We start from the raw sequence: 6849 nt of genomic DNA, 5'->3' as shown, positions 1-6849 counted from the left end.
TCTCTCTCTCTCTGTCTCATATTTAACTATAATTCTTAAAGTGCTATTTTGGCATCTGCTGAATCTGCATTTTCTCAAGTGTCACTATTGACTAACAAGGAGAAAGAGAATTCGGACTCTACCCCTCTCTGTCACACTATCTGGTCTCTCTGTCTCCCTCTCATTCTCTCTCTTTGTCTCTCTCACTCTCTCTTTCTGTCTCTGTTACACATTTGTCATAAGCCTCCTTTTTTGTCTCTCTCTCTCTGTATCTATCATTGTCTCTCTCTTTATCTCTCTGAATATCTCTCTGTCTTTCTCTCTCTGTCTCTCGGTCTCACTATTTGTCCCTTTCTCTGTTTGTCCCGTCTTTGTCCCGTCTCTCTCTTTCTCTCTCAGTCCAATTCTGTTCACAGCTCGATTCTGGCTCTGACACACTTTATACCCATCAATTCCTCGTTAGTATAGTGGTGAGTATCCCCGCCTGTCACGCGGGAGACCGGGGTTCAATTCCCCGACGGGAAGGAAGATTTTATAATTCAAAATTTTAAAGCTTTGGTCAACTCCTTAAAACCTCCTTGGGAAAGTAGAATAGAAAAAACATCAGCTAAAATAATTTTAAAAGATTTACTGTCATAACAACTTCCTGCACCAGTTCGTCGTTAGTATAGAGCTCTCTCTCTCTGGTTTCCTCTCTGTCTCATTCACTGTTCCCCAGTCTCGCTCTCTCTGTCTCATTCACTGTTCCCCAGTCCAATTCCAATTTTTTTTCCAATTCAAATGCTTTATTGGCATGAAAGTTTACAGAGAACCATATTGCCAAAGCTTACATAGCAAAAAGGTACAGTTTTCCAACATTCTGTAGGTGTCAATCGATTTGACATTTGTTGGTTACATACAATATTACTTTTAAACAATATTAATTTTAAACAGCCTTTGTACTTCATTTGGTACGTTCAATATTAATTTTAAACAGTCTTAATTTTTAAACAGTCCTCAGGTTGTGACATGTTGTTACATATTTGGCCCCAAGGTATGGTCTGTCTCCTTCTCCTAGGACTAATCTCAATTTTGACAGGTCATCCAATTCCTTGAAATCTGGGGTTGTTTGGCTTAGCTTGTTGAATAATATGTTTCTTGATGTGTTGAATTTTACGCATTTTAGGAGGAAATGCATCTCTGTTTCAACCTCGCCGGCCAGACATTGATCGCATATTCTATTCTCTCTAGGCTGCCAGGATTTCTTGTATCTGCCTTTTTCAATTTCCAGTTGGTGGTCGCTTAGTCTGTACCTGGTGAGGGTCTGTCTCTGTTTTGTGTCCCCAGTCTCTCTCTCTGTTTCCGTCTCTCTCTGTGTGCCTCTCTCCATGTCTCTTTCACTCTTTGGTTCCCTCTCCTTGCTCACTCCTCCCTCTGGGGCTGGTGAATGAGCCCAGGTCTGTTCACAGCGCCATTCTTGCTCTGAGCTTCTGCAGAGAACACACAGCAGTGACTTTCGTCAATTCCTCATCAATTCAGTGCACAATCGCCACCTGTTGCACGGCTGACAGAGGTTCAATTCTGTGATGGAGAGAAATTAGTCTTTCCAGTGTAAAATAATTGTTATATTTCTTGGCGTAACTTAATGTTAAAAAGTGAGGGAGGAACATGGAAGAGTGAAACAATGCGAGGGGAGATTGTCTCTTTGGGAATTTTCTTGAGCGGAGACTGTTCAGGGACTGAGTGCTGTTTTGCTCCAGAGCGACGGATGATTGCGATTTTATCTGAGCAACATTTAAAGTCTCACAGACCCAGTAGTCGTGGCCGAGTGGTTAAGGTGATGGGCTAAAAATCCATCGGGGTCTCCCCACGCAGGTTCGAATCCTGCCGACTACAGTTCCAGCATTTTTCGTCTCTTAATATAACCAAATCCCTGGGGAACTAATCCTGAGGTGGGCGGAATTAAATCCAACACCTCGAAGTTTTTCACTTTTTCATTGTGCAAGTATGCACGATATATACGGTCGGAAATAGAACAATAATTAGACAAATCGGGGTTTAATCTAATTTGGCAGGGGTCCATCCTTTCCTGATATGTATACCCTCGCATTTCTGGTATCATCCTTGTAAATCTTCTCTGTACGATCTCTGTGTCTGTGTGTCTCTGTGTGTGTCTCTGTGTCGGTCTGTTTGTCTCGCTGTGTGTGTGTGTCGATCTTTGTGTAGGTCTGTGTGTCTCTCTCTGTGTCGGTCTGTGTGTTGGTCTGTGTGTCTCTCTGCTCTGCTCAACTCTGTGGCAAGGTGGGGCTTGAAGGCCCGATTCTCACAGAGACAATCTGCAAACCAAACCAGCACCAGGATGGCCGAGTGGTTAAGGCGTTGGACTTAAGATCCAATGGGTTTATACCCACGTGGGTTCGAACCCCACTCCTGGTAACTCTTTAATTTAAGAAACATTTTCTTTCATCCTGCTCAGTGACACTCTTTACCATCTGCTGAACCTCCATCAAACAAACAATGAGATTTTTATAGATACGGAAAGGTTTCATATGTAATTCTTAAAGTGCTATTGTGGCATCTGCTGAATCTGCATTTTTCTCTCACTGTCTCTGTCATTCTCAACTAAAAAGGAGAAGGAATCTTAAAATGTTTTTATATCTTTCAGTCTCCACCTCTGTCTCACTATCTGCCTCTCTGTCTCCCTCTCATTCTCTCTCTTTCTGTCTCTCTCTGTTACACATTTGTCATACGCCCCCTTTTCTTTCTCACCAATTCCAATTCCAATTCCAATTAAAATGCTTTATTGGCATGAAAGTTTACAGAGAACCATATTGCCAAAGCTTACATAGCAAAAAGGTACAGTTTTCCAACATTCTGTAGGTGTCAATCGATTTGACATTTGTTGGGTACATACAATATTACTTTTAAACAATATTAATTTTAAACAGTCTTTGTACTTCATTTGGTACGTTCAATATTAATTTTAAACAGTCTTAATTTTAAACAGTCCTCAGGTTGTGACATGTTGTTACATATTTGGCCCCAAGGTATGGTCTGTCTCCTTCTCCTAGGACTAATCTCAATTTTGACAGATCATCCAATTCCTTGAAATCTGGGGTTGTTTGGCTTAGCTTGTTGAATAATATGTTTCTTGATGTGTTGAATTTTTCGCATTTTAGGAGGAAATGCATTTCTGTTTCAACCTCGCCAGCCAGACATTGATCGCATATTCTATTCTCTCTAGGCTGCCAGGATTTCTTGTATCTGCCTTTTTCAATTTCCAGTTGGTGGTCGCTTAGTCTGTACCTGGTGAGGGTCTGTCTCTGTTTTGTGTCTCTGATGGTCGTGAGGTAGTCTGCCAGTTTATATTCTCTTTTTAGGGCCCGGTAACATTCTAATCTGCTTTGGCTTTCGGTTATTTTGTTCCAATGTTCCAGGTAGGTTTCTTTGCATTTTTTAATGATTTGGTTCACTCGGATTGGTGTTTGGACGGCTGTGTTGGTCTGGGGCTGGTCAGGGTCCGGCTGAGTACTTAGTTTCCGTAGCAGCTGACTCAGGGGACTCTTTTCTGGGTTTAGCTCTTGGGTCTGAAAGGCTTTGAAATGATGGGTGTCTGGGGAGCTAGATTTGAGGTGATTTAGGAAGTTTAGTGCTCGTTTTTGGATGTTTATTATCAGTGGGTATCTGCCTAGTTCGGCTCTGCATGCATTTGTTGGCGTTTTCCTTTGGGTGCGAAGGATGCTTCGGCAGAATTCTGCATGTAGGGCTTCTATTGTATGTTTTTCCCATTTAGTGTAGCTTTGGTGATTTAGCGGGCCCCATACTTCACTACCGTACAGTGCAATGGGCAGGATTATGCTGTCAAATATTTTGAGCCAGATTTTGATTGGGATTTGGATGTTGTAGAATTTTCTTTTTATTGCATATAGGGCTCTTCGGGCTTTTTCTTTTAGTGCATTCACTGCTATGCTGAAGCTCCCTGATGCTGTAATAGTTAGACCAAGGTAGGTGTAGCTCATAGTGTGTCCTATAGTGATATCACTGAGGGTAAACTGGTATTTGTTTTCCTGACATCTGGGCCTTTTTTGAAAAATCATGATGATTGGTTTTCTTTAGATTTACTGTTAGAGCCCAATTTTGGCAGTATTTGTCGAGTAGGTCTAGTTGTTGCTGTAATCCCTGTTCTGTGGGAGACAGCAGAACCAGGTCGTCCGCATAGAACAGGGATTTCACTTCTCCATCTAGGAGACGGAGACCTGGTGACTCGCTTTGCTCCAGCATGTCTGCTAATTCATTTATGTATATGTTGAACAGGGTCGGGCTCAAATTGCAGCCCTGCCGGACGCCTCTTCTCTGGGTGAAGAAATCGGTGCGTTTGTCTCCAATTTTGACCCCGCATTTGTTTTTCAGATACATTGATTTAATAAGGTCATAGACTTTGCCCCCTATTCCACATTGAAGAAGTTTATAATAGAGCCCTTCGTGCCATATAGAGTCAAAGGCTTTCTTGAAGTCGATGAAACAGGCGAATATTTTCCCATTTTTTGTTTGGTGTATATGTTTTTCAATGAGGGTGTGAAGGGTATAGATATGGTCGGCGGTGCGGTGTTTTGGAAGAAAGCCTATTTGGTTTTTTCTGAGGATATTATGTTTGTTAAGAAAATCAAGTAATCTACTATTTAGAATACTGCAGAATAACTTCCCTAGACAACTGTTGACACAGATGCCGCGGTAGTTATTTGGGTCTGATTTGTTTCCGCTTTTATATATGGGGGAGATTAGTCCTTGGCACCAGATATCGGGAAAACAGCCTGAACGTAATATGATGTTGAATAATTTGAGTACCGCACCCTGCATCTCCATATTGCTGAACTTGAGCATTTCATTTTTGATGTTGTCTGGGCCACAGGCTTTCTTTAGGTGGAGAGATTTTGTTTTTGTGGCCATTTCTTTCCATGTGATTGGGGAGTCTAGAGGGTTTTGGTTGTCTTTGATTGTTGCTTCTAATGTGTGGAGTTTTTCTGTGACCTGATGTTGACTTGGGTTTGTTTCGTTTATTGGGATGTCTTTGTAGAGGTTTTCAAAATGTGTTCTCCAGATGTCGCCATCTTGGATTGGTAATGCTTGCAATTGTGTTGTACTCAGGTTATTCCACATTTCCCAGAATTGTTTTGGGTTGGTGGAGTTTTCAATTTCTTCTAGTATTTTGTGGGTATAGTTTTGTGTTTTGTTCCTAATGGTGTGTTTATATCTTTTGAGGGTTTCATTGTATCTAGTACGTAGGTCCGGATTGTTTGGTTGGCGATGCTTTTGGTTTGATATTTTTCTCAGGTCTTTTCTGGCATTTTTGCATTCGTGGTCAAACCATTTCTTATTTTTATTTTGTCTTTTGTGACTCTTCCTCTTCTGTTTCACGAGGTCGGCTTTTACAGCTGCCTCATGAAAGATCATATTTATATCCTCTATGGCCATGTTTACCCCATCTCTGGTGATCTCATATAGATTTTCTTTAAATTTTGAAATTTTACTTGTGAGATCAGGTGAATTTAGTGCTGTGATGAATTTATCTCCACTGTCTGGGGCCCATCTGTATGTCTGGTTTATTTTATGTAGCTTACTGGGTTCCTTTTTTGTGTCTGTAGTTTGGGCAGAAAGTTTAAGGTACACATTTATTTGGTTATGGTCTGAGAGGGGGGATTGCTGCCTGACAGTGAATGCGTTGATATCGCAGGGGTCCAGGTCAGTGATTGTATAATCCACCACACTAGACCCAAGAGTTGAGGAATATGTGAGTCTCCCTAAGGAGTCCCCTCTGAATCTACCGTTAACTATGTACAGGCCTAAGGCTCGGCAGAGTTGCGCTACCTCCCTACCGCTTTTATTTATTTCACAATCGAGGTTGTTTCGGTTTGCGATGGCTGGTGTGACATATAGAGGGGTCTGGCCAAACACATGGTTGTTGCCCTGTGGGTCTATGAAGTCAGGTTCACATCCTGTCCTTGCATTTAGGTCCCCACATAGTAGCACCTTTCCTTGGGCCTGGAAATGGCTGATTTCCATGTGGAGAGTGTCAAATATCTCCTCTTCAAAATATGGCGATTCTATTGGAGGTATGTAGATCGCACATAAGTAAACATCGTTTTTTGCTATTCCTATATTTTTATCTAATTTTAGCCATACGTGTGATTTTCCCTGTTTTATCGGTGAGATGTGTTTGTTCAGTTCTCCTTTATACCACACCAGGATTCCCCCGGAGGTTCTGCCCTTGCGTGTCTTAATGTTCTTTACTGAAGGCACAATAATTTCATGGTACATTGGGGGACAGTGGGTCGGCATGTCATTTTGGCACCATGTTTCTATTAACACAATTATATCAATGTCTTTTATAGCTTTTAGGAATTCAGGGTCTGTACTCTTCATCCCAAAAGTTGAGGAGCGGAGGCCCTGGATATTCCAGCAGCTTATGTGGAAAGAACGCATTTATATAGTTCAATAAAACGAAATAAAATGGACCTATTTTGTGGGATGAGTGTGGAAACACTATTTTCTATAATGCTAAATGATGATTTAGTATAAATTTCATGAGGCATGCACATATATCTATCTAATAGTAGTAATAATACTGATAAGATAACAATAATGATAATGATAAATAACAATATTAATAATTTCTCCGGCTTTCTATCAGGCTGTTCAGCATCGTCATGATCTTTCTCAGTTCTTGGTCTACAGTCTGTGGTCTAGAGGGGGGTCTTGGGTCAGGTATAAAAGCACGGTTCTGTTGTTGGTTTTGTAAAGGGGGGTGGGGGACATTGGTGGTCCTGTTTGGGTTACGGCTCCCAATGGTAGAGGGGGTGGGAGGGCTGCGTCTTTTGGCAGTGTTTATGAGGT

The 6849-nt window shown here is 41.5% G+C and overlaps 2 non-coding genes across 2 annotated transcripts; both read left to right on the top strand.

Annotated features, from left to right (window-relative positions):
* Window positions 1-1772: 1772 nt before the first annotated feature.
* Window positions 1773-1854, top strand: trnaf-aaa (transfer RNA phenylalanine (anticodon AAA)). Its single transcript has one exon. It is a non-coding gene; the product is annotated as a tRNA-Phe (tRNA).
* Window positions 1855-2311: 457 nt separating this feature from the next.
* Window positions 2312-2394, top strand: trnal-uaa (transfer RNA leucine (anticodon UAA)). The gene has a single exon. It is a non-coding gene; the product is annotated as a tRNA-Leu (tRNA).
* Window positions 2395-6849: the final 4455 nt, after the last annotated feature.

The sequence above is a fragment of the Somniosus microcephalus genome, chromosome 4 (assembly GCF_052327205.1).
Source record: "Somniosus microcephalus isolate GS21.2 chromosome 4, FLI_Smic_1.0, whole genome shotgun sequence".
Classification (NCBI taxonomy): Eukaryota; Metazoa; Chordata; class Chondrichthyes; order Squaliformes; family Somniosidae; genus Somniosus; species Somniosus microcephalus.
Note: the sequence above shows the minus strand (reverse complement) of the source record. Positions and strands in the feature narration are given on the sequence as shown.